At 47.1% G+C, this 24,073-nt stretch overlaps 1 long non-coding RNA gene across 1 annotated transcript in view; it reads right to left on the reverse strand.

The window, feature by feature from the left end:
• Positions 1 to 421: 421 nt before the first annotated feature.
• The window catches only part of LOC112404863 (uncharacterized), a 26,866-nt gene continuing 3,214 nt past the window's right edge, over positions 422 to 24,073 (reverse strand). The window contains exons 2-6 of the long non-coding RNA XR_003004232.1: positions 19,314 to 19,452; positions 11,208 to 11,305; positions 9,126 to 9,230; positions 1,489 to 1,661; positions 422 to 517 (exon numbers count right to left, since the gene is read on the reverse strand). This is a non-coding gene — a long non-coding RNA (uncharacterized LOC112404863). The remainder of the gene's footprint in view (positions 518 to 1,488; positions 1,662 to 9,125; positions 9,231 to 11,207; positions 11,306 to 19,313; positions 19,453 to 24,073) is intronic.

A 24,073-nucleotide genomic window follows, 5' to 3' on the forward strand; every position in this document is an offset into this window, starting at 1 on the left:
TTCCTGTATGTCACACGTATATTTGTATGTGTGTGTATGGCAGATTTTTTTTCTGACTCTTAACTCATATATTAGTCTCTGTATTTTTCCTCCATTTCCCTTTCAGCTGGAAATCCAGGCTTTGTTTAACCTCCTTCTTGCATGGAAGATATGCACTCAATTTTTATTATTCTACTGGATACCCTAAATTTCAAACATGCTTATTTGATGCAACAAAGTATAAAGTGAATCAATGTCTTTATCCTCCTCCTTAACAATTCAATGATATTAAAACATTAAATCAGATCATTACGCTCCCATTTTATAATTACTGTTGTCTAGTGTTTTAGTCCTATCTCATTTTTACATATCCTAAATTAGTTTATAAATTATTATTATTGTTTTTAGATTTACCCCCTGGTTTACCTGTTTCTTTACTCACCAATGCTTCTTTCATCCCAAAGTAAGATGAAGTCTTGGCACCTGAAGGTTTCTTTCTTTCTTCCTTTCTTTTTTTTTTCTTGAAAGCTCAGCATTTCTAGGAGTTTGTAACAGGAGAATTTTCAAATCATCTAATTCCCATGTTGCTGGTAATCCCTTTATTCAAGTATTGTAGCAGGGCTAGTATACTTCCTCCTTTTGAAAAACTTAAACCCATTGAAGAGATTATGCGTCTGAAGGGGGCAGGCTGGAGAGAGGTCTTGAGGCAGTAGGGAGTTAGGGATGAAGGGAAAAAGGAAAGGCAGGTATTTGAGGAGGGAGGTGGCAAGACCTCAGAGATGATACTTCAGAGGGTGGGTCTGAGGAAGCCAGTCTCCAGGATTTCCAAGATTCCTGCACCCAGGCCAGGCACTAAAGCCCACAGGGACCGAGTGGACAGGGGAGGGGGAGGGCTGCAGTGGGATCTGTGCGTATAAATGGTCAAAAATCACAGAAGCATACTGGTGTTTTGCTGCTGTGGACCACGGATCCCAGCACAACTGTGGTGATGGGGACACCTGAGAATCACTGAAGGCAAATTCACATCAGGACAAGTGAGGGTTAGGAGGCAGAATTAAATTGAGTAAAAGGAAATAAAGGACTTAAATATTTCTTGCTCATATAGTTTGCAGGCTGAGATTCATACGTGCTACACACACACACACACACACACACACACACACACATTTAAACTGTAGTCTAGTTGTACTTTTGTATCCTGCTTTTTCACCTAGCTTATATTACGGACATGATGCAATGTGATTATCTACACTCCCCAACCATGTCCACAAAGTTTCCACGGAGAGAGCCATACATCAGGGGATGCCCTGCTTCACTGGCTGTGAGGGCAAAGTGCAAGGTCACATTCCTTTCACTCTTCAAAGACCCAGTGCCCCAGAGAATCTATCAGGAGAAGCCCTCTCTTCGATCCCCAGGAGTCCTTGGCCCTATTATAACCTACTATAACCCCAGTCCCTCAACCCCGTGCGTCTCAGCCCAGCAGGAGAGGCCTGTTCTGGTGACTCTCACCTGGAGGCTGGGACACCTTCTCCTCCCCGGCTAGTAGGTGGCTGCTTCTTGGCTGCCACAAGATGTCACCAGCGACTTGGCAGGTGGATGCATTTCCTGTCCTTAAGGATGGCAGCGACCCAGGCTATTTCCTCAACCCTGAAATGAAGCTATTAGCTGCTGTTACAGGTTTTCTGTGAATTCAATGAAAAAAAAAAAAGGTTAAAAGTATTGTGATGATCACTAAGGCTGACACCCATGTTCTCATTCTCCCCCTTCTGGAAATGTGGTGGAGGAATTGCACTTCCTTACCCTCTCAATGAGGCCTCTCTGAGTTTGGGGAGCCAAAGAAAAGTGGGTGAAAGTGACCCATGTCACTTTGACCCTATGAGGCAATCCATAACTTGTCACATTTTCCTTCTTCCTGTCACTGCTGCTGTCACCATTCCACATGGTGGCTACTCTATCAGCTGTGGTCCCTGAATGAGGCCCATGGAAGAGAGGCCCCAGCCACCTCAAGAGAGGCAGGTGGAATGAATATAAAATAAATCTTTGTTGTTCTGAGCACTGAGATCTGGACATCATTTGTTACCACAGCATAACCTAACCTACCCTAACTGGTTAAATTTTTTTTAAAGGATGAACCTACTCAAGGTTACAGAGGCTTAATATTAAAGCAGAAGAGAGGAGAGGATGCAGACTATTTTAGGGTTCTTCCCCATTCCTCACTCATTGACAGGGGGTTACAGCTGCCTTGAGACGGAACAGCTTCAATGCCTGGACATTGCGTAGAACACTCTCCTTTCCACCCCTGGGTGAGTCCAGCTAATTATTTTGAGGACATCTCTGCCAGGCCTCCATCTTGCCTGTGAAATCTATGGCCCTGGTGGAGATCTGGATTCCCATTCTGCCCTTGGGCTTTACGAGGGTCTTGACAGCCTGGGCACCACGCCCGTGGCCTTGGTGGTGTTGACCTGCATCTTCTTTTGATCCTTCTTGCTGTGCTTCTTGGCAAAGTGCATGTTTCTGAGGAACTTGGGTCTATCCCCTTAAGCGATTCAGATCTTTTTGATCAGGGTTTCTTGATGCCATTTCTGTGCCATATGGGGAAGGGTTGTACATGGTGTGGTTCTTGGCCTCAGCCATGTCTGCAAGGAAGCCGAAGGCTCCTGAAGCACCTTGAACCAGAGGAGAAATGTAACTTCTTTTTTAAATTAGGAGGAAAAATGTGAACTTTTAAGTTGGACAAAATATTTTCATATATAATATTAAAATGATCACTTTTGGGGACTTCCCTGGTGGTCCAGAGGGTAAGACTCTGTACTCCCAATGCAGGGAGTCTGGGTTCCATCCCTGGTCAGGGAACTAGATCCCGCATGTAACTAAGAGCCCACGTGCTGCAACTAAAAAAAAAAAAAAAAATGATCCCGCATGCCACAACTAAGACAGGGCGCAGCCAAAGTAAATAAATAAATATTTTAAAATAAATTAATTAATTAAATGATCACCTTTATACCAACCCAGTAACCTCCTTCTTCTATAGTAATAGAACCTCTGCGCAGGCTCAGCAGCCATGGCTCACAGGTCCAGCCACTCCGCAGCATGTGGGACCTTCCCAGACCAGGGTTTGAACCCATGTCCCCTACATCGGCAGGCGGATTCTTAGCCACCGCACCACCAGGGAAGCCCCAAGCCTACTTTCTAATAATACAGGGGGAAGAAGGTTCTTCACTTTTTTGTGTGTAATGAATTATGAATGCGTTCCAAGGTCAATCGGAAGAAACCAGGAGAAGGAGAGGTTGAAAGCAAAGAGTGATCCAGGACGATGGTTAAGTGCAAGGGCACTGAGAATGCAGGACAAAAGGGGGTGCAGAGCCCAGGTGGAGGGGCCTGGCCCTGATGGTGGGAGGGACACCACTCCACTCAGATTAAGGGGAATGGCAGATGAGGGGATCTGCAAGCAGGAGACTTGAGATTTGGGAGCAGGAAGTTGAGGCAGTCCCTTCCTTTTCTCAGGGAAGCAGGAGGGGAGAGAGAAGTAAGAAAGTCAAGCCGGGGGGCTCCCCTGGTGGCGCAGTGGTTGAGAGTCCGCCTGCCGATGCAGGGGACACGGGTTCGTGCCCCGATCCGGGAGGATCCCACATGCCACGGAGCGGCTGGGCCCCTGAGCCGTGGCTGCTGAGCCTGCGCGTCCGGAGCCTGTGCCCCGCAATGGGAAAGGCCACAGCAGTGAGAGGCCCACGTACCGCAAAAAAAAAAAAAGAAAGAAAGTCAAGCCGGGAGAGTTTATGTAAGTGTTCAGGGGTGGGAGAGTGGGCCCTGCATCCTCCCCATCCCTGTCGTGTTGCATTGTCTAAAAGCACAAGAACTAAAAACCAGACACAATTTAACTCTGTCAAGTACCACACAAGGCCATCCCTCAATAGGACTGGAGAAGAAGTTTTTTCTTTGATTCAATCATTAAAAACAAGAATATAGAACAGGTTGGTGGCCTATCCAAAAGTTTCAAGCCAAAATGTATTCATTGTCTGTAGTTATCAAATTAGAATAGATCCTTGTGATAAAAATATCAGGATAACTGAGACACAAATAAAACACACAAGTGTGGCCATTTCAGCTGTGAATCAGGCATGGCCAGACACCACGCTAAGCTTCTCACATGGCTTAGCTCTCGATTCTGTGTAACAGGTATTTTCATCCTTGTTTTATAGATGAGAAAACTGAAGCCAGGAAAGATTAAATAACTGCCCTAAACCATACAGCTACCAAAAGAGGAGGCCAGAATTTGAACCAAGATGGATCTGACTCCAAAACTCCGCTCTTAACCACTGCCCACTGCCTTCTCTTATCCCAGGAGGAGTGTGCCAGGACCTGTCAGTCCCAAAGTCTTGCTGGCCTTCTAGAAAGCTATGGAGTCTTTATGGAAACGGAACTTCTGGAGGTCGGCCTGATATCTCAGAGTGGCCAGTTGAGAAATCAGGTTAGACATACCCTCTACTCCCTCACCAGCCCAGCAATTGTGCTACAGTAAAAGTCATCTAGCTGGTCGGCAGCCTCGCACTTTCTTCTAGTGGATGTCATACCTGGTGGCCAAATGAACATCAATAAGTCACAGCTTTTGTCATGTCACTCTGCTACTCCCCACTGACCCACAGGATAAAGTCCAGACTCCTTGACCTGGCACTCAGGGATCCCCCCCACTTCCCCAATAATCTAGGCAGGCTACTGCAGTTAGGGACAAATTCAGCTGTATGTGATAGAAAACCCAAAATAACAATGATGTAAACAAGAAAGAAGTTTCTCCCTAGTACCTAAATGAAAGTTGACAGATTGGCGGTCCAGGGATAGTACAGCAGCTCCACAGTTATAGGGGTTACAGTTTCATCACTACATCATTTCTAAAGTGTGGCCCTTGTAGTCGTTGTCTCAGATAATGCTAGAGGACCAGTCATCACATATATCTCCCAGACATCAAGATGGAGGAAGGGAGGAAGAAGGGTTAAGGAGGAACTTGTTCTATTTTAAGAAGTTTTCCCAGAAGTTTCTACAAAACATTTCTACTTACATTTCCTTGGCCCACACCAAGTCACATGAAAACACATAGCTGAAAGGGAGACTGGGGCAAGTAAGCATTGTTGCAGGAAGTCTTTAACTAACGAATAGGGTAGAACAGATATAGGGGTTGACCATAGCAGCCTCTGGCATTTCTAGAGCCGCCCCATCACTAGGTGCTTCCTTGGGAACCCTCTCCAGCTGTCTGGTCCATTCCTGTCTCCTAAATATGAACCATGAAGGGACTCCCTACCCCGGTTCCCTGGGAGCATCCCTATCCCTATTTCTGTGCTCAGGTCAAGACTTGATCTCTTTCTTAAGCCTTTCCTGGCCACCCTGACTTCCAGTGACCTTCCTTCTTCCTTCTACAGGATCTCTTGGGAAAGGAAGCAGAGCAGTGGAAAGTGCCTAGACTTCAGAGTCTTGTCATGGCTCGTCTCCCACCCCCTGTGTGATCCTGGGCAGTTTATTTATCTTCCATGAGTCTCAACTATCTCTTCTTAACTTCAACAACCTGGAATAGGGTGCATAGTGAGGTAAGGTCTGACTTAATTTTTAAGTCACTGACTCCTCTGTACAGTTAGGAGAGAGTCATGTTGGAGCAGGGCTTTTTTTTTTATGAGAGGAGCTGCTATTTGCCCCTTTTAGTTAAAAATTTTTTTTGGCAAACAGAGCCTCCCCTGCCCTGGGTGTAAGATCTTTGTCTTTGACAATTAAAAGGAATAACAGGACTTTTTGCTTGATTTAGCAAGGCAACCCTTCGCTAAGACCCCTTGTTAGGCAGAGTTCTGAAAAGGGAGGGACGCATTTGCAAAACCATCTTAGAGTCTTAAAGGAGGGAAGGAACGAAGACCCCTTTACCCCAAGCTCTCTGAGATTTAAACTTACAAAAGCTCGTTAGGATGTCATTGACCAAAGTCTGATAGCAGGAAAGGACACCCGGGGCCACAAAAGGGGAAGTTTGAGGGAGGTTATGGGGATTCTGGGATGGTGACCTTCATACAAATACATAATGGCAATCCAGTGGCAGCCACCCAGGCACAGGGTCAGGCTTTGGGAATACATACGTGTACTTTTTTTTTTTTTTCCTTTGGCTGCACTGTGCAGCATGGGGGATCTTAATTCCCAGACCAGGGATTGAGCCCACCCCCTGTGCATTGGAAGCACAGAGTCTTATCCACTGGACCACCAGGGAAGTCCCACATATGTGTACTAATAAAATGTATTGCCACCTTAAAAGCTGGAATGTGGTACTACGGTGGCTGGCAAGGGACCTGTACGGGCAAGGGCATCGCCAAAATCTAGAGCAAGTGCTGTGCTGACCTACGCAAAACCAGTCTTCAACAGCGACACCTTGTGGCGGAAATCGAAACAACAGCGCTGGTGAGCTGGTTTGGCTCATAGTACTGACCTCTTCCGACTAAAAATATAGGATTCTTGGAAAGTTTAAAGGGATGGCTCAATAGGTAGATGATTAGATTTTCCACTAATAAAAGTAGATGGGAGTTATTAATGGTAAAAATAAGAAATGTGACTATATTTGTACCCCAAAGGAGACATACATCATACTTGTGTAGAGTGTCACCCCTGGGTCTGTCCGCAGAACAGGTAACAGAACTTGGAGAGAAGGGTTTCAGCTGGCTGTCTCTCCTGGGCTGCCTGCCTTGTTGTGTGCTGTCTCCCAGAACTTCTTCAGCTCCACTTACAGCCTGGCTTCTGGACCTTGTGATCCCAGCAGTGACAGGGCAGGGAGCATAGGACGGCCCCAGAAGGAGGAATCAGCCCCAGAAGCAGTCACTAAGTCTCCAACTAATGGAATCCTTTTCAGGGTAATGAAATTGCAGTTAATGCAACTTGTGGCTAGTTCCTCTCAAACTGTGGCTTGGTCCGTTTGTGGCTTCTTGTCATACTCCTGGCAGGAAAGGCCGCTTCTCTGTAATCAGATTGTAGAGCCATGGGGCCTCTTCTAAAACAGGAAGCAAGCTCTTTTTAGAGCGTTCATTTTATTTGTTGTACATTTTAGCAGATTAAGCACTTAGGGTTGGGATTTTTAAAATATTTATTCTTTGGGCCAAAGGAGCATTTTAATAAAGCTAAGTTCTTTGTATAAAGCTTCTCCAAACGCTGACTTATTAATTCCTAAAGAAGCAGCACGTGGTCCTGGATTACTGGCAGCCCCTGCTTCTACAGGAGAAGACCAGGGAGAGTGCCAACAACAGCAAAGGGGCCCCGAACGGTGACCCTTGCACTGAACTGGCCCACCAGATGTGTTTTGTTCGGGACATTTCACGTGAAAATCCAGATTTATTACTCCTTTTGGACAAATGGGCTTGAATTCTCAGAAGGCAACAAAGAGCAGCTGCAGCCTTCCGAGGGGCGCGGTGGGTGTCCTGTTCTGCCAAAGCTGCCGACACCCCGACTGTCTTACGCTTGCCCATGTGCACGAACCTGCCTGGCTGCCGTGGGGATTTGCATTTGCTCCCCCTTGGCTGGCGTGAGCTCTACTCGAGCTTCTGAGCTTCTCTTGTACTGCTCAGCAGACAGCGAGAGCCTGGAAGACAGGAGGCGTGTCCACTTCTTTTCCTGCTCTATCACTAGCGCTGAGCATGGATTCTCAGTAAATGTTGGATAAAAGAATAAAGGAGTAAATGGGCAGATATCCCCTGTGTGCCCACTGTGTGCCAGGTATGGAGCTAGGCACCAAAGGGCCACAAAGGTGTTATAAGCCATGATATCAAGGAGTTTAGAGCATAAAGCGATAACAAGATTGTGTAGTGGGTGTGTGTGTGTGTCTGGTATTTTAAACAAACACAGTGCATAAGCAATCAGAAGGACAACTTTGCCAGCCCCTGATGGAAACTCCAGCAGGGCTCTGGACTGTCTCCCCACTCTAGGGAATGGCAGTGTTACAGCCCCTAGCCCCTTTAAGGCCCACCACAGTCACCTGTGGGTAGAATGTTCATCCTATATAATCAAAACTCTGAACTTGATGTGGCCTTACCTTTTCTTCCATCTCCCCGGCGACCTGAGAAGGGAGGTGGGGTAGCTTTTCTCCTCCCCACCCCCTTTCCCACCAGCAGGCCAACAGGGTCCCTGCCCACAGGGAGAAAGGGCAGAATCCAAGATGGTAACCTTGTCTCCAGACCCCAGGGTCCTCTGAATGGCAGGTGGGTTAAGGTAACTCTTGAGCTCGTGGGCACTCTGGGGGTTCCTCAAAGATCCCCCAAACTGGGGGCTTACCCACAGTTCCCAGGACTCTGTCACTGCAGAACATGGAATCTGGAGGTTCCCACTTCCTTTTGGCTGCCCCCCTACCATCCTGACCATATTGGATGGGATTTAAGATGTTCCCACAGTGGCTTCCTTGGACACTTTTCTTGGTCTACAAGGAAAGCAACACTCCCCTTGCTGTGCCCTGGGTGGAGGGCAGTTCCTTCCCTCTCTCTCCCTGGCCCCAGGCTGCTTCAGCTCTCTCAGGCAGGCATGAATCTGGCCCTGGTCCATAGAGGCCCCCAGCTGCAAAGATCCCACATTAAGCTCTCAAGCAACCACTGAAGCCCAATCTCTCTGGGCTTGAGGGGAAAGAAGTGACACTCCCATTTGTTCTCACCTTTCTCTCTCCAGGTTTACAGCACAGCCCGCTCCTAAGAAATTCTAAAAAAATCCTATCAACCATTTTATGACCAAGGAAAGTCTAAAGGTCTTGAAACCTAAATTCTGCATTTAATGATCTCTTAAACTCACTTTAGGGTCTGATATCTCTTTAACAAAATTGTAAAAACCAAAGAAGAAAGAGTTCCATTTAACATCCCATTCTCAAAAATAACAGGTGCCCTTAGAAGGCTCAGACAAACACTCCTATGAGAGTCTAAAGGAGCAGAAGATTCCTTCCACATAGGGACAGAACCAAGAAAGACTGCCTGGAGGAAGCAGACATTGAACTGGGCCTTGGATAAACAGAGGTCAGGGAGGAGAGTAGCCCAGGGGAAGAAACGAGCATAGGGAAGGGCCATCAATGGTGTCCTAAGGGATATGTTCATTGCCAGGAACAGATGCTCAAATTACTTCAGAAAAAAGGGGTAAGTGTTAAATGTTCCCATGAATACCTTCAGAAAAGTGGTTCTCCGAGTGTTGTCCCTGGACCAGCAAGCAGCATCAGCGTCAGACAGAACGTGTAAGAAATGCAGATTCTCAGGCAGCACTCAGAGCCTCTGAATCAGAAAAGAAACTCAGGGGTCAGTTAGCATTCTTTGTTTTAACACACCTTCCAGGTGATTCTCATCCACAGGGAAGTTTGGAAACCTCTGCCCTGGAGAATCTCTGGAAGGATATGCAAAGAACTAATAAGAGGGGTTATTTCTAGGGAAAATAACGGGGTGCTGGAGCCCAGAGGTAGAGGGTGGGGGAGATTTCGTAATTGGGTCCCTTGTGCATGTAAGTCTATTCAAATAACCCAAGAAACATGAGACTCCCGGCCCTCCCATCTCCTTCCCTCCCCCCATAGCTGTCCTAGCACCCCGCTCCTCACACTGCCTCTCCCCCAGGCAACTTGGCTTGCTTTTCTCCTCTCCCCATTCTTCTCTTGTTTGGTCTTTATTACTATGTCTTCTAACCCTCATCAGGAGAGTTGAGGGAAGGAGTAGAGAAACCAGGCTAGCACTTACAGAATTCTCCTTGAGGAGTTGGAGGGGCAGGAAGTCTATGCACCCCAGCATGCTAATAATGTCTGTTGGGTTCCCCTCTACTAAGGAATTAAGAGAAAGCCTGTCTCCATCCTCTTTCCAGTAGTCAAACAGGCATTGTTTTCTTCTTCTGTTGTGCTTTTGTTTCTGTTCCACTCTCATCCTGACTCAGCCCTCAGAAGCCTGAGCTCTCAGCCTAATTCCAGCCACACAGAAACTATGGAGAGGGTTGCTCAGCGTCTGGAAGATGTTTTGCAGCTGAAACACGTCGACCAAGAAACACAGAAGGCTGCGAATTAGAAGACAGCTTCTGTGGAATTAGGAATTGCAATTCAGGAGATACCGGTTCAGGTTAAACTGAAAGAGTGTTCCAGGGAAGAGGAAGAGTCAGGGGCTTATAAAGGTAAAAGCCACGAGGTTGTTGAGTTGTAAGAACTAGGATTGACCCTGACGCAAGAAAGGAAATATTTGTCCTTAAGGGATAGGTTGTCATGGGTTATTTTAGGGTGAGGGTCTGATAAGTATCTTGAGTTTCTGGAACATGGGGCAGATGTTCTGGATGCCTACGTTAAGACAATAAATGGTCAGAGCTCAGATTCCATCCAGGCCGAGGCGTGTGTAAATCATACTTCTTCCACGGTCTCTCAGCTCCATTTTAGAGAACGCTCTTAGCGACGCTGACTCTACGTTGACTTTCATCTCACAAACAGGAGCAAGAAGAACCTTCTAACAGGTCACCCACACCCCAAAGACAGCCACATGGAAGTGGACAATGTTGCAAGAATATGTATCCAGGGAAGTAGGGCGAATGCCCATGGTGCCCAAACATCCCTGCTGATCCAGTGAGTGGCCCCTGGCTTGTGGTGTGGGACTGAGTTTACAGATACCACCTCCACCCCAGGAACTCAGTACCTTCGAGGCAGTGATAAGCTAGTAAGTTAACTTTTAAAAAAGTCCTGATTAATGGTGTTTGCCAATTCCCGTTGTGTAAATACTCACGCCTCAGCCAATTTCAAGTTACCAGTGTGAAGCGCTGGGAAGAGATCCACACAAAAGAGGGCAGAGTTAGCGGGCTTCCCAGAGGGAGTGGCTGAACCACATGTACCCCTGGGGGCACAGAACTCCACTGCTGGACAGGACTGACGTGTATGGTGCCTAGTGCGTGTCCCCTAGGAAGAGGCCAACATCTCTGTGTTACCTTCCAGTGTTGCAGATAGCACACAGCAAGCCTTAAGAGTCTTTGACTAACATTGTTGAAATGTTATATTCCTTAGGACAGCTGCTTTTATTGATTTTTTTCTGAGATCTATTTAAAAAAAAAGCATTAGTTATGGTTTTTCCCTTCTCCAGGATTAGTCATGCAGTAAAGGATCAGAAGAGGTGTCACTCGTTACACATGTCCTAATATGAGTCGAGTGGGTACATTGTTATTAACAACACCCTTAACCATCAGTGTTGATAACAGGACTGCTCCCTGCCAGGCCCGGTGGTAAGGGTTTCACTCACGGTGTCCCAAGCCGGTTCTCTCAACAGCTTCTCCCCATGGGAAGTAGGTATCTGTATTTCACCAGCAATTGTAACCTGTGTCATAATTTTATGCTTGCCTAAAAAAGAAAAAAAAAAAACAAGAGTTTCTTAGTACTTACAAGTTTTATTTTGTACTTACTGAAAGAGCGAGCTCTTTGAGATTTATTTAAAGATATTTGCCATACATCACTCCTGTGCATAGATAAAAAGCAAAATACAAGTGAAATAAATTGGCTATGGTATTTCCAAACTTCCTCACACTTGGGGTCCACTCTTCTCATCACACTTTGACTCAGAGTCATGGTGGCCTGTGTTTCTCCCCACATTGTTGTCCTGGGTGCCAAGAGCTTGGTGACACAGCGTCATTAAAAGGAGGCTCCACTACTGTCTCTGGGGTTTGCTCCCCAGCAGCTGACAGCTGGTCAGCGAGTTTTGATGTCCAGGCAGTGACAACAAGGTCCCGACTTCAGCCTGCCTGACATACACGTTAAGACACATCCTGGGCTTCCCTGGTGGGGCAGTGGTTAAGAATCCGCCTGCCAAAGCAGGGGACACGGGTTCGAGCCCTGGTCCGGGAAGATCCCACATGCCGTGGAGCAACTAAGCCCGTGCGCCGCAACTACTGAAGCCCATGTGTCACAACTACCGAAGCCTGTGTGCCTAGAGCCCGTGCTCCGCAACAAGAGACGCCACTGCAATGAGAAGCCCACGCACCGCAACGAAGAGTAGCCCCCGCTCACCGCAGCTAGAGAAAGCCCAGGGAAAGCAAAGAAGACCCAACACAGCCAAAAATAAATAAATAAATAAATTTATTTAAAAAAAAAAAAAAAACTAACGGACGATAACAAGTTTTGGTGAGGATGTGGGAAAATTGAAAACCTCACACATTGCTTCTGGGAATATAAAATAGTTGCTGCCGCTGTGAAGAATAGCCTGGCAGCTCCTAAAAGGTTAAGCAAAGATCTACCATATGACCCAGCGATTCCACTACCTGAAAGAACTGAAAACATAGATTCACACAAAACCTTGTACGTGAACGTTCATAGCGGCAGGATTAATTACGGTTAAAAAATGGAAACAACCCAAATGTTCATCAGCGGATGAATGGATAAACCAAAGTGGTATATCCAGACAACAGAGTATGATTTAGCCACAAAAAGGAATGAAGTCCTGATACGTACTGTAACACAGATGAACCTGGAAGATATTCTAGGTAAAAGAAGCCTGTCACAAAAGGCCACATACTGTACGATTCCCTTTATATGAAATGTTCAGAATAGGCAAATCTATAGAGGCAGAACGCAGGTGAGTGGTTTCCAGGGGCTGGGTCGGGGGCTGCGTGGGTGGGAATGGGAACCGATCGCTCACAGGCACGGGGTTTCTCTTGGGGATGATAAAAATGTCCTGGAATTAGATAGTGGTGATGGTTGTAAAACGTTATGAATGTACTAAAAATCACTCATTTATACACTTCAAAGTGGTAATTTTATGTTATGAGAATTATATCTCAATAAAAAATCATTTTAATAAAAGAACTGATTTACTTCTCCACCTACACTCCTGTGGGATAATAAAAATGTAACTGGTTGCCCATCAAATGGAAAACACTGATGTGGACAAGACCCCTCGGGCCGGGGCGGTACAGAGTCTGAGCTTTTAAAATTCACACTCTGTGTGATCTCCAAGGACCTTATGAAAGTGGTGTTTGTTTCTATTTCCTTACCTCCAGTCACTTGCCCTATTTTGATAATGCTCTAAATTACAGGACCCAGAACTGGTCTTTAATTACAGAGTGCTTCAATAGGGCTTTGCTGGCAAATACCATAGAATTAAAGGAGCCACTAATGAAATACAGCATCGTTTTATCTGTGCTCCGGTGGCAGCTTTTAAAACGCAATTAGTCCCATGCAAGGTATTTATTTAGGATTTTATCTCATTTATTCATTCCATCTCCAAAGGAGTGTTGTGCTTGCAGCTGTTTTTTACTCCTTCACATGACTATTTTCTCACTTTCAATCCACTCCTTTCTTCCCTCTTAGACTCCAGGGAACCAGAATGTCAGCGGCCTAAGGGGCTGATTAAGGGAAGCCAACATTTTAAAGATTTTCACCCATTCCGCCCCCTGCTCTTCCCTGGCACGGAGGGAGGGGAATCAAGGTAGAACACTTGCTGGGCGCCCAAACATCACCTCCAGGAAAGCAGCACATCTCCTGGGAGAGGCATGACAAGGCCTGTCCAGCCTGGTCCCTCCCCTGCATCCCAGCTCCAGGCACACTTGTCATGCCAACTACTCCCCACTCTCAGAGGGGACCAGGCACTTCCTCGCATCTCAGTTATGCCTCAAATGCCCACGATAGTGTCACATCCTCTGTAAAGCCCTCTTGACTCACCCTCCCACCCTAATCACTCAGCCTACCTTCCCACCCCAGACAGAATCCATTCCTTCTGGGTCCCATAGTCCATATCCAGTAATTCCCGTTTTGGTCCCCTGACAGGCTGTCAGCAGTGTGTGTGTCTTCCCCTCCATGGTGGGACCCTCGAGGGCAGAGGAACGATTTCATCTTTGTATGCCCCAGTGCCACAGGTCACTTCATGCTGCACACAGGAAATGCCCAACAAATATTTGCTCTATGAAATCATTACAGGTCTTTCCCGTGCACAGCAGCCCTCAATCAGTGTCTCTTAAACCTCTCATCCTCCTGAAGACACTGGGTTGATTTGGCTATGGCCTGCGGCTAGGCTGCTTTGGAACAAGCAGGGTTTGACCAGTTGCACAAGTGCCCGCAGTGCTAGGTGCAGTGGACATCACAGAGACCAGGACAACATGGTCCGGCTTGCAAGGAGTTCGTAATCCAGCCGTGGGAGACAAGTATCCATACTGAGAATGACAACAGGGGAAAGGTGGCTATTTAGAACTCACCTGCCTTGTAAGGCGAGCAGACTGTGCCCAATGGGGGCCCTTGGTTCTTCCCAGCTCCCTGAAGAAGCCAGTTGTGCAAGTTGGGGGGAAGGAGCTGGGAAAGCTGAATTTTTTCCACCATGAAGAGAGAAAAAATGGAGCTCCCCAAGGAACCCATGAGGGAGGGGATCAAGTACAGAGTTGGGAGGAGGAAAAGGAAAGCAATGAGACAAAGTGGCGGAAGACTGCAGCGTGAGCCCGCCTCACCGGGACTGTCTACGTGAGGGGCTGTAGAAACCAACGAAGGACTGAGCTTCACACCAGCCATGACTTGGCAGAACAACTAAACCGCTCTTAGGGGTGGGAGCCCGTGAGGCAGAAATGTCCATGAGAAATGAAAACCTCTTCCCTGCTTCCCCAAATTTGTAGAAATGGGGCGGGGGCTTTGGATAGCCATTGACGTTGGAATCCATGTGTCTGTGTGTGTTTGGTGTTTCGGGGGGATCAACGTGATTTCATATAGAAAACTTCTTTAAAATTTCCCAGATCTGCTCCCCTCTCTCCTCCTCCATAACCCCTCACCAGAACTGGTCCAGTAGCACCTCCAACTGCAACCACCCCAGCTCCCCACTAACCCATTTCCACCTTGCAGCTAGAGCTCAGGGCAACCATGTGATGCAGATCTGATCATGCCACCCTCTTCCTGGACTCTCCCTGCTTATACCTTGTAATGACTTTCCACTCTTCTTGGGGTAAATTTGGTCCTGAGGGTCAGAAAGCCCTACCAAATCAGGCTGAAAATACAAGGCAATTTATTGGCTCCCTAACAGGTAACTGGAGTAGAGTAAGCTTCAGGCACTGCACGATCAGGACACTAGTACCATATTCTGCTATTCTCTTAGCTCGGCCTTCCTCCCTAGGTGTCAGCTTTATCCACAGCCCAGCTTCCTTTCAAACAGCATCAAGTGGAACACCCCCAGGGGAAAAAAAAAAAAAAGAACACCTTGCCCAGCCATGAAATAAAATTCTTTCCCTTCAGCCTGAGTGAGCCAACTGAGACCATGTACTCATTCCCAACCAAAAAAATTCCTAGTGATATGCCTCTCCACTGAATCCTTTCCTTCCCTGCTCCTGGTGGGAAATGGGTCCTTTTGTATAAAAACACATTGAGGGCTTCCCTGGTGGCGCAGTGGTTGAGGGTCCGCCTGCCGATGCAGAGGACACGGGTTCGTGCCCCGGTCCAGGAAGATCCCACATGCCGCGGAGCGGCTGGGCCCGTAAGCCATGGCCGCTGAGCCTGTGCGTCTGAAGCCTGTGCTCCACAACGGGCAAGGCCACAACAGTGAGAGGCCCGCGTACCGCAAAATAAAACAAAACAAAAAACAAAAAAACCCCCACATTGATATGATGCTAAAATATACAATTGGCATTAAACCTAGAAAGTTTTACTTTAATATGCTCAACTATGAAAAAAATGAAAGAACTAACTATGAACCTTAAAGTTCTCCACTGCCCTTGATGAAGGATCTGAGACGGCAAGTCCCCAGGACCTTGAGCTCAAGGTAGTGAGGAGTAAGGGCAGAGGGCTAGAGCCTGGAGAAGGGAAGACAGCAGGGGACCAGGGGCTGCTGGCCTCATAAGAGATGGATTTTGAATGGATGGGATAGAAGAGATAAGAAAATGTTGCTGTAGCATCTTCTGCACCCTGGGTGGGATCTCATTCGGTTTAGTTTTTTTCTTTCTGAAAATGAACTTAGCCAAAAAAAGAATTGAAATTAGGGACTCAAACAGCCGCCGAAGTTCAGAACAACATTATCCACGGTAGGCAAAAGGTAGAAACAAACCAAATTTCCACTGATGGATGAACGGATACACAGAATGTGTATATACATACAATGGAATATTATTCAGCCTTTAAAAGGAATGGAATTCTGACACATGGATGAACCTTAAAGATGTGCTAAGTGAAATAAGCCAGATACAAAAGAAAATACTGATTCCACTTACATAAGATTCCTAGAATAGCCAAATTCATAGAGACAGAAAGTAGAATAGTGGTTGCTAGGGGATGGGGGGACGGGTACAGAATGGGGAGTTACGTGTAGAGTTTCAGAATATGGGAGGATGAACAAATTGTGAAGACGGACGGTGGTGACAGTTGCACAACAATGTGAATGTATTTAATGCTACTGAGTTGTGCAGTTAAAAATTGGTTAAAATGGGGGCTTCCCTGGTGGCGCAGTGGTTGAGAGTCCGCCTGCCGATGCAGGGGACGCAGGTTCGTGCCCCGGTCCGGGAAGAACCCACATGCCACGGAGCGGCTGGGCCCATGAGCCAAGGCCGCTGAGACTGCGCGTCCGGAGCCTGTGCCCCGCAACGGGAGAGGCCACAAAAGGGCAAATTTTATGTTATGTATATTTTACCACAGTTTAAAAAAAAGGACTTAGTTCACCTCTCCAGGCATTGGGGGCACAACAAAGGGGTGACAGGAGATTCTCAAAGAATGACTGTTGGTTGATTGGGCTATCTGGATAAAAGACACATTGATAGGGATACACTTTCCTTTTGGTTCCATGACGCCGGGCCTCCCACAGAGGAAGGCTTGAGGCAGCCCAGAGTGAGAATGGACGCCTCCCACCCCTGCACAGACGAAGCCCCAGCACACCCAGTCCCTCCGAATCAGGGCAGGCTCTTTTTGAGATTGGGTGTGTTTCCCCCTTCTGTTCTCTGCAGGGAAGAGGCTGCAGGGTGGCGGAGGGGAGGAGAGGTGGTAGGGGGAATTTCCTTCTGTCGGGCAGGAAAATAATGCAAGGAAACAGAGCTATCCCTACTCTTTGAATGGAAAAGGTCTCTTTCAGACCTCCTTTTAGAGAGTCCCCTCCTGCCGTCTTACCAGAGGGATGATGGAACAGCTGTCACCAGTTGGGTCTGACTCATTCGTTTATCATCTCTCCCCACCCCTCTCCCTAACCCCCTCCCTCCAAACCCACCCACCCCGAAAATGCCTGAGCACAGTTGACTATTTTAAGAACTGAATTCCCTGTCGGCATGGCAACTTCGGCTGTACCTCTTGTCACTGCTGCCTGGATGGAAGAAAAGCCACCTTTCACCAGGATTCCTGCAGCCAACAGAAGAGATGGTTCACAGATCACACATGGCCACAGGGTGGACATCTAGTTTCTGTCGCATATTCTCCTTTGTGTGTTTGCTTGTTTTATAGCCCTTTAAGAATGTAAAAAAACATTCTTAGCTGACTGGCCATACAAAAACAGGCCCTGGGCCAGAAATGGCCCAAGGACCATAGTTTACCCAACCTTTGTTTAGGACAAGAGCAGCAGGTGTTCTCACTGCCTGGGTTTCTCATTGTGGAAGTTTTAAAGGTTGTGAAGGGTGAGGGGGCTGCTGGGGAAAAGATGGGAAGGCGTTGTGGAAGGACAGCGTGATTAATTGATTTTTAAAAATTTCCCCCTACTATCTATACTTTATTATACTTTAAAGGTTTATTTATATTCTTCTTGTGCTTCAAAGCTAAAATGTTAGGCTATGCCATTTTCAACATAGCCCTAATAAGGATTAAGGCTTACAATCTATGAGTTCCTTTTGTAGATAATGGTGTTTATTTCATAACCTCTTATCATTCTTCACAAAGACCAGATTTTCTTCAAAAATGTTGAAAGAACATTTTGAAAATTTTTTAGAAAAACGTTTTCTGTTTGAAAATTTTTTAGAAAAACATTTTTTTAATTTAAAATGAATTATTACACAAATAGGAATACTAAAACTCCCATGTACCTGAAGGGCGTTTCTGTGTAAATTAAAGAAACAGTTTCTACTTTCTTAAAACATGGATTGAAAGGGGGAAATGATACCTTTGCAAATAGTATTTGTATGGAATCCAGTTCTAGGTCATATCTGAAAATGACTATTGGGGGGAGGGGTGGGAGAAACATCTGTGGGAATGAAAAGGGGATCATTCTTTGATGGTTACCATGGAAACCACTAGGTTAAGATGGTTGAGTTTGCTTATGGGGCAGTGAGGTTCCTGCTAACGGACTCTGGGTCAGAACTGTAGGAGAGCCCTTAGGCTGGTCCCCAAGGATACCTTGCTGTCTCTGAAGCTCTCTCCCAACCCCCAATACTGTTTGAGGGTACTCTCATTCTGAATTTCTAGGGTTTGATGAAAAGAAAGACACTGTAGTGTTTCGTTCCTCAATTTTAGAGCTTTGTTTTGTATTGAGTAAGCTAGGGTCAAAGTGTTCAACTGCATACCCACGTCGAGGTGTTCTGGGATTTTATGGTAGACCACTCCTGCCCTGTTTATAATAGGAAGGCCCCTATGTCCCTGGAAAAAAGCCCTAGAAGGACTGGTGGGGGTCTTGTGGTATTGATGCCCACCTCAGAATGCGGAAAGTACGACCATGAGCCCCGGAAGAGCAAGGAATCCAACTTAAGCCAATGAGATTCAGAGGGTCCAGACGCATTTCCCCCCTCCTGAAAGAACTTGACCCCAACGTAGAATACCCCTCAGTCGGCAATATCCAGAGCTGCTTTAGACATCAGATAATTTGCTCTTAGGCATATCAGTAAGAAGTGGAACTTTGTCATCGGACTCCTTGAACTCGGATCCATTATCTCTACCATGGCGTACTCTGTCACCTAATGGCATCGCTGGTGGGGAAGGAATCCACAAGATGCCTAGCATCCATAAAGGGCAGGCACAGAGGCAGAAGCGGGCTGGAATTAGTCACCAAGGAATAAACGTGCGCAGAGTGACAAACAAGAGCCCGCGGAGGACCGACGTAGATCCTAAGCGATGGGGCCACAGCGCATCGATCCCCAAACTTGAGGATCCCTAGGGCGCTCCTGCAGCTCCAGAAGGAAGAGGCTGCAGAGACGAGGCACGGCCACCAGGGGGCGCGCGGGCCCCGGGATCTCGGGAATCTGGGGCAGCGGCAGGGAAAGAAACTGGAAGGCTGGCGCAATACCCGCTTTCTCCCCAGGATGTAACTGGCAAACAGCAATGACAGGTATCTCCTGGGCAGCTGCTTGCCCGTCCGTATCTCCCACAAAATCAGAAGCCCCTCGAGGGCAGCGACTGTGTTTTCATTCCCTTGCTCCCCCGACTGCACATGAGTTCCCTTGTCCCCATTCTAGGTTTGCTGAGTGTTAAAGGAACACGTTCTTACCCTGGAAGGTGGGAAGGGGGCACCTGGAGGAGGGATGCTTTGAGGCAGCTGTTTGAGACATGTCAGATGGTCACCACGGTGAACTCCAACGGTTGGCGCGGAAGGCGAGCTTGTACACTTGAAAATTTGGGGGCGGAGCCTAGGGGACGGGCAAGAAATAAGACAGTCGTTCTCAAACTTCTTAATCTCAGGACCCCTATATACTCTTAACATTATTGAGGGCCTCAAAGAGTGTTCTATTTACCATATTAGAAATTAAACTGAAATTTAAAAAATATTTATTTACTTAAAATTACAATAATAAATCCACTACATTAACATATATATATATTTTTTTAAACCTATATTTTCCGAAACAAAAAAATTTAGTGAGAAGTGTGGCTCCATTTTACATTCCTGTAATTTAAAAAAATGTTTAGGGCTTCCCTGGTGGCGCAGTGGTTGAGAGTCTGCCTGCCGACGCAGGGGACACGGGTTCGTGCCTCGGTCTGGGAAGATCCCACATGCTGCGGAGCGGCTGGGCCCGTGAGCCATGGCCGCTGGGCCTGCGCATCCGGAGCCTGTGCTCAGCAATGGGAGAGGCCACAACAGTGAGAGGCCTGCGTATCGCAAAAAAAAAAAAAAAAAAAAATGTTTAGCTTAATAAAAGACAGATGGATTCTCTTATCTGCTTCTGGACTCACTATCAGACTGAGTTTTTGCAAAGCACATAGCTTCATACATTCACGAGCAAATGAGAGTGAAAAAGGCAAATAAAATCTTATTATGAAAACAGTTTTCATCCTGCAGACTTCCTCCCCATTTTGATGTTAAATCGAATATAAATTACATACAGTGTAATTTTTGGATAAGAATTGAGAGGCTTTTTGTAAAAGGAAGTTTGCCTGACGTGAAGGTTGAGGGCTGAAGGCCAGATTGCCTTCAAGTTCACCCACTGGAAAGATGTGGCCTCCGTGGCCAGTGGTAACAGAAAACAGAGCCTCAGCCGGCATAGACACACGTGTGTTGTGTGAGCGTCAGAACCCAGTTATAGCTGACTTTTCACTGTCTGCTGTTCTGAATTGCAGAGGGCAGAATGGTGGCCGGACTCCCTCTCTTGAGGCCAAAAGCATATGAGAAAGTTGTTTCTCCTTGGGGATGGGCTTGTTTTCCTAATTCAGATACTCTGCTAACTTTGAACCCGTTGGGGGGTTCTTATCAATTCAAAAATATTTCAAAACAATGGACCCCCTCACCTCACCTGTTAGAACTGCTATCATCAAAAAGACAAGAGATAACAAGTGTTGGAAAGGATGTGGGAAAAAGGGAACCCTTGTGCACTGTGGGTGGGAATGTATTGAATAAATTGATAGAGCCACTATGGAAAACAGCATGGAGGTTCCTGAAAAAATTAACAATACAACTACCATATGATCCAGCAATCCCACTTCTGGGTATATATCTAAAGAAAGTGAAAACAGGATCCTGAAGAAATGCCTACACCGCCATGTTCATTGTAGCATTGTTTACAACAGCCAAGATATGGAAAGAACCTATGTGTTTGTCAACAGACAAATGAATAAAGAAGAGGTGGCATATATACACACAATGGGATATTATGCAGCCATGAGAAAGAAGGAAATCCTATCGTTTGCAGCAAGATGGATGGACCTTGAGGGCATTATGCTAAGTGAAATAAGTCAGACAGAGAAAGACAAATACTGGATGTTATCACTTCTATATGTGGAATCTAAAAAAGCCAAATGCATAGAAACAAAGAGTAGAATGGTGGTTACCAGGGGCTGGGGTGGGAGGGTTGGGGGAAGATGGAGAGAGATTGATCAAAGGGGACAAACTTCCAGTTATAAGATGGATTAGTTCTGGGGAATCTAATATACAGCATGTTGATTATAGTTAATGATACCATATTGTATACTTGAAAGTTGCTAAGACAGTAGATCTTAAATGTTCTCACCACAAAAAAGAAATACTAATTATGAGATGTGATGGAAGTATTAGCTAATGCTTTGATGGTTAATCATTTTGCAATATGTAAGTATCAAATCAACATGTCAAATACCTTAAACTTCCACGATGTTATACGTCAATTATATCTCAGTAAAGCTGGAGGGGGCAGTGTGGAACGCCACCACAATGGCCCCAACATCTTCATGCCCTAGGCCTGCCCTGTGGTCTGTGCAGAACGCCCCAGTCTCAATGAAGAGGCAATGTGGGGAGACTTCCAGAGTCAAGTAACAGATCAGGAAAGCTTCTTCCCAGTTAATTCCCTCCCGGGACACCTAACCTGAGTGATGATCACAGTCATCCTAGGAATGCCATAGGGCCCACCTCACATCCAGCAGGGGCGGAGGCTGGCTCTTAAAGCGCCAGGTGCATTCTTGAACCCCCAGGTTTGGGAGCCACTGGCCTCCTCTATCCCCATCTACCTATTCTACAAGGGCCCTCGGTCCTTAGGCACCTTGGGGTTGCTAGGGGCATATATTTAAAATTTGGAGTTCCCTGGCCCAATCCCTAGAGAGCCCAGTAGCTGGAGATTAGATAGACCTGCGATGGGCCTTAGAACAAGTTCTAAACAAGCAGCCCACTTCATGCTGCTATAAGTGGCCCAGGACCACCTTATGCCTCAAGGGTTTTTGCAGCCTGTGTGTTACAGTCTGAGTGTCACAAAGAGACTTGAGGGCCCAACTCAGAATCAGTGCAACCTTCGCCTTACGTCCCTTATCCTTTGAACAACCAGACCCCTTCCTGGGAACTGAAATTTAAAATCCAGGGTTTAAAAGTCTCATTTGATGAAGGTGACAGCCTTCCCCCACAATCCCAGAATGATGTGTTTCAAGAAGATCCTCGTCTTCTCAGACTCCAATCGGGCTGCAAGCCCTGCCCATTCACCTTCTCCACACTTTACTACCACCCTTCTACTACGGCATGAGTCAATGTGTTTGTGGATGCATACACATCCATCTTTCAAAAGAGCCAGGTTAGGGCTTTCCTGGTGGCGCAGTGGTTGAGAGTCCGCCTGCCGATACAGGGGACACGGGTTCGTGCCCCGGTCCGGGAAGATCCCACATGCCACGGAGTGGCTGGGCCCGTGAGCCATGGCCACTGAGCCTGCGCGTCTGGAGCCTGTGCTCCTCGACGGGAGAGGCCGCAAGAGTGAGAGGCCCGTGTACCGCAAAAAAAAAAAAAAAAAAAAGAGCCACGTTAAAGGTGCAGTGGGCAGGAAAAAAAGGGGGGGCAGATTTATGAACTCAGTTTTCTTCATACCAGGAGCCCCACTCCCACCTTCTCCTCCAATTCGGTAGAGGATATTTCAGTTCCGTCATCACAGAAGGAGCTGCTGCTCCCTCTCTGCTCGCCCCCCTGCCCGGGCCACTGGTTAGAAGGGCCACCTGCCTGAGTGGCTCACGGATTTCCTAAGGGGACTCCTGGACTCTGGCTCCCTCAGGACAGTCCATGGCCCCGGATCCACTCTGCAGCCAGCCTCATCCTCATTCTCTGCCTTTGCCCCAGGTTTTCACATTTACTCTGCCTGGCACACATTGGTGAATATTAACTCATTTCATGAATCGCTTAAAGCGTCAAGTTGCAGCGAGTAGCTTCCCCCCCCCCATTGTGTCTAGGCACACACAAACACACACTTAGGAATGGAATTGGGTTTATGATGTCCTCTTTTTTTTTTTGCGGTACGCGGGCCTCTCACTGTTGTGGCCTCTCCCGTTGCGGAGCACAGGCTCCGGACGCGCAGGCTCAGCGGCCACGGCTCACGGGCCCAGCCGCTCCGCGGCATGTGGGATCTTCCCGGATCGGGGCACAAACCCGTGTCCCCTGCATCGGCAGGCGGACTCTCAACCACTGCGCCACCAGGGAAGCCCTGTGGTGTCCTCTTTTACCTCTGGGCAGCCTAATTCATTTTCTGCTGTGGTCGAACTCTGTGGAAACCCTCAGCGGAATCTGGGGCTCTTCACCATCAGCTTGGGAAGACTCGATCCTGGGGGAGACTTGATGGAAATGATGAACGCGCACAGATCAGGGCTAACTCCCAATTCTGGACACCAAGGCAGGTCCCATGCCAATTACACCTGAGTCCCTGGGTGGGCCTGGGCTTCCCCAGTGATTGCAACTGGCAGCCAGGTTGAGGAACGCCACCCAACCCAATTCTTGGGAACATCTTCCCTCCTGCCCTAGTGGCTTGGAAGTCATCCCCCCAAAAGATGGCTTCACCAAGGAAAAGAAAAACTTTCAGAAGTCCTTGAAGTGAAATTCCCACAGGAGTTCAGGACACCCCAAAAGATGCCACTTTGTTATTCTGATTATTTTGAGCTGAGGGCAGTTAAAAACCAGCAAAGGTGGGGAGAGGCTTTCTCCAAACTCCCCTCATCTGCCTAAGACAGAGCCTCCGAAAGGAATTCAATTGTCATAAAATCTCCTCGCTGGGAGTTTCACCAATCAGGGAAGATTGTCACAGGAGAGGACACTAGGAGTCCACACAACACCCTGACAAACTTTGTCACAAACTATCATATCTCCCATCTGTTCTTCAAAGGGCCCATTCATCTTGCCCCTAAATTGCCCCTTCCCTATAAAGACGGTATATAAGCTCTCAAATGTCATCACCTTTCTGGGTACTCACGTCTTTTCCTGTGATGTCCCTGTCCGTGTAACGTTAGAAATCCACAAATGTGTATACCTTTTCTCCTGTTAATCTGCCTGTTGTAAGTTTATTTCAGAGACCCAGCTATCGAACCTTGGGGGGGGGGGGG

This window comes from Neophocaena asiaeorientalis, unplaced genomic scaffold (genome assembly GCF_003031525.2).
Source record: "Neophocaena asiaeorientalis asiaeorientalis breed wild unplaced genomic scaffold, Neophocaena_asiaeorientalis_V1.1 scaffold100, whole genome shotgun sequence".
NCBI lineage: Eukaryota > Metazoa > Chordata > Mammalia > Artiodactyla > Phocoenidae > Neophocaena > Neophocaena asiaeorientalis.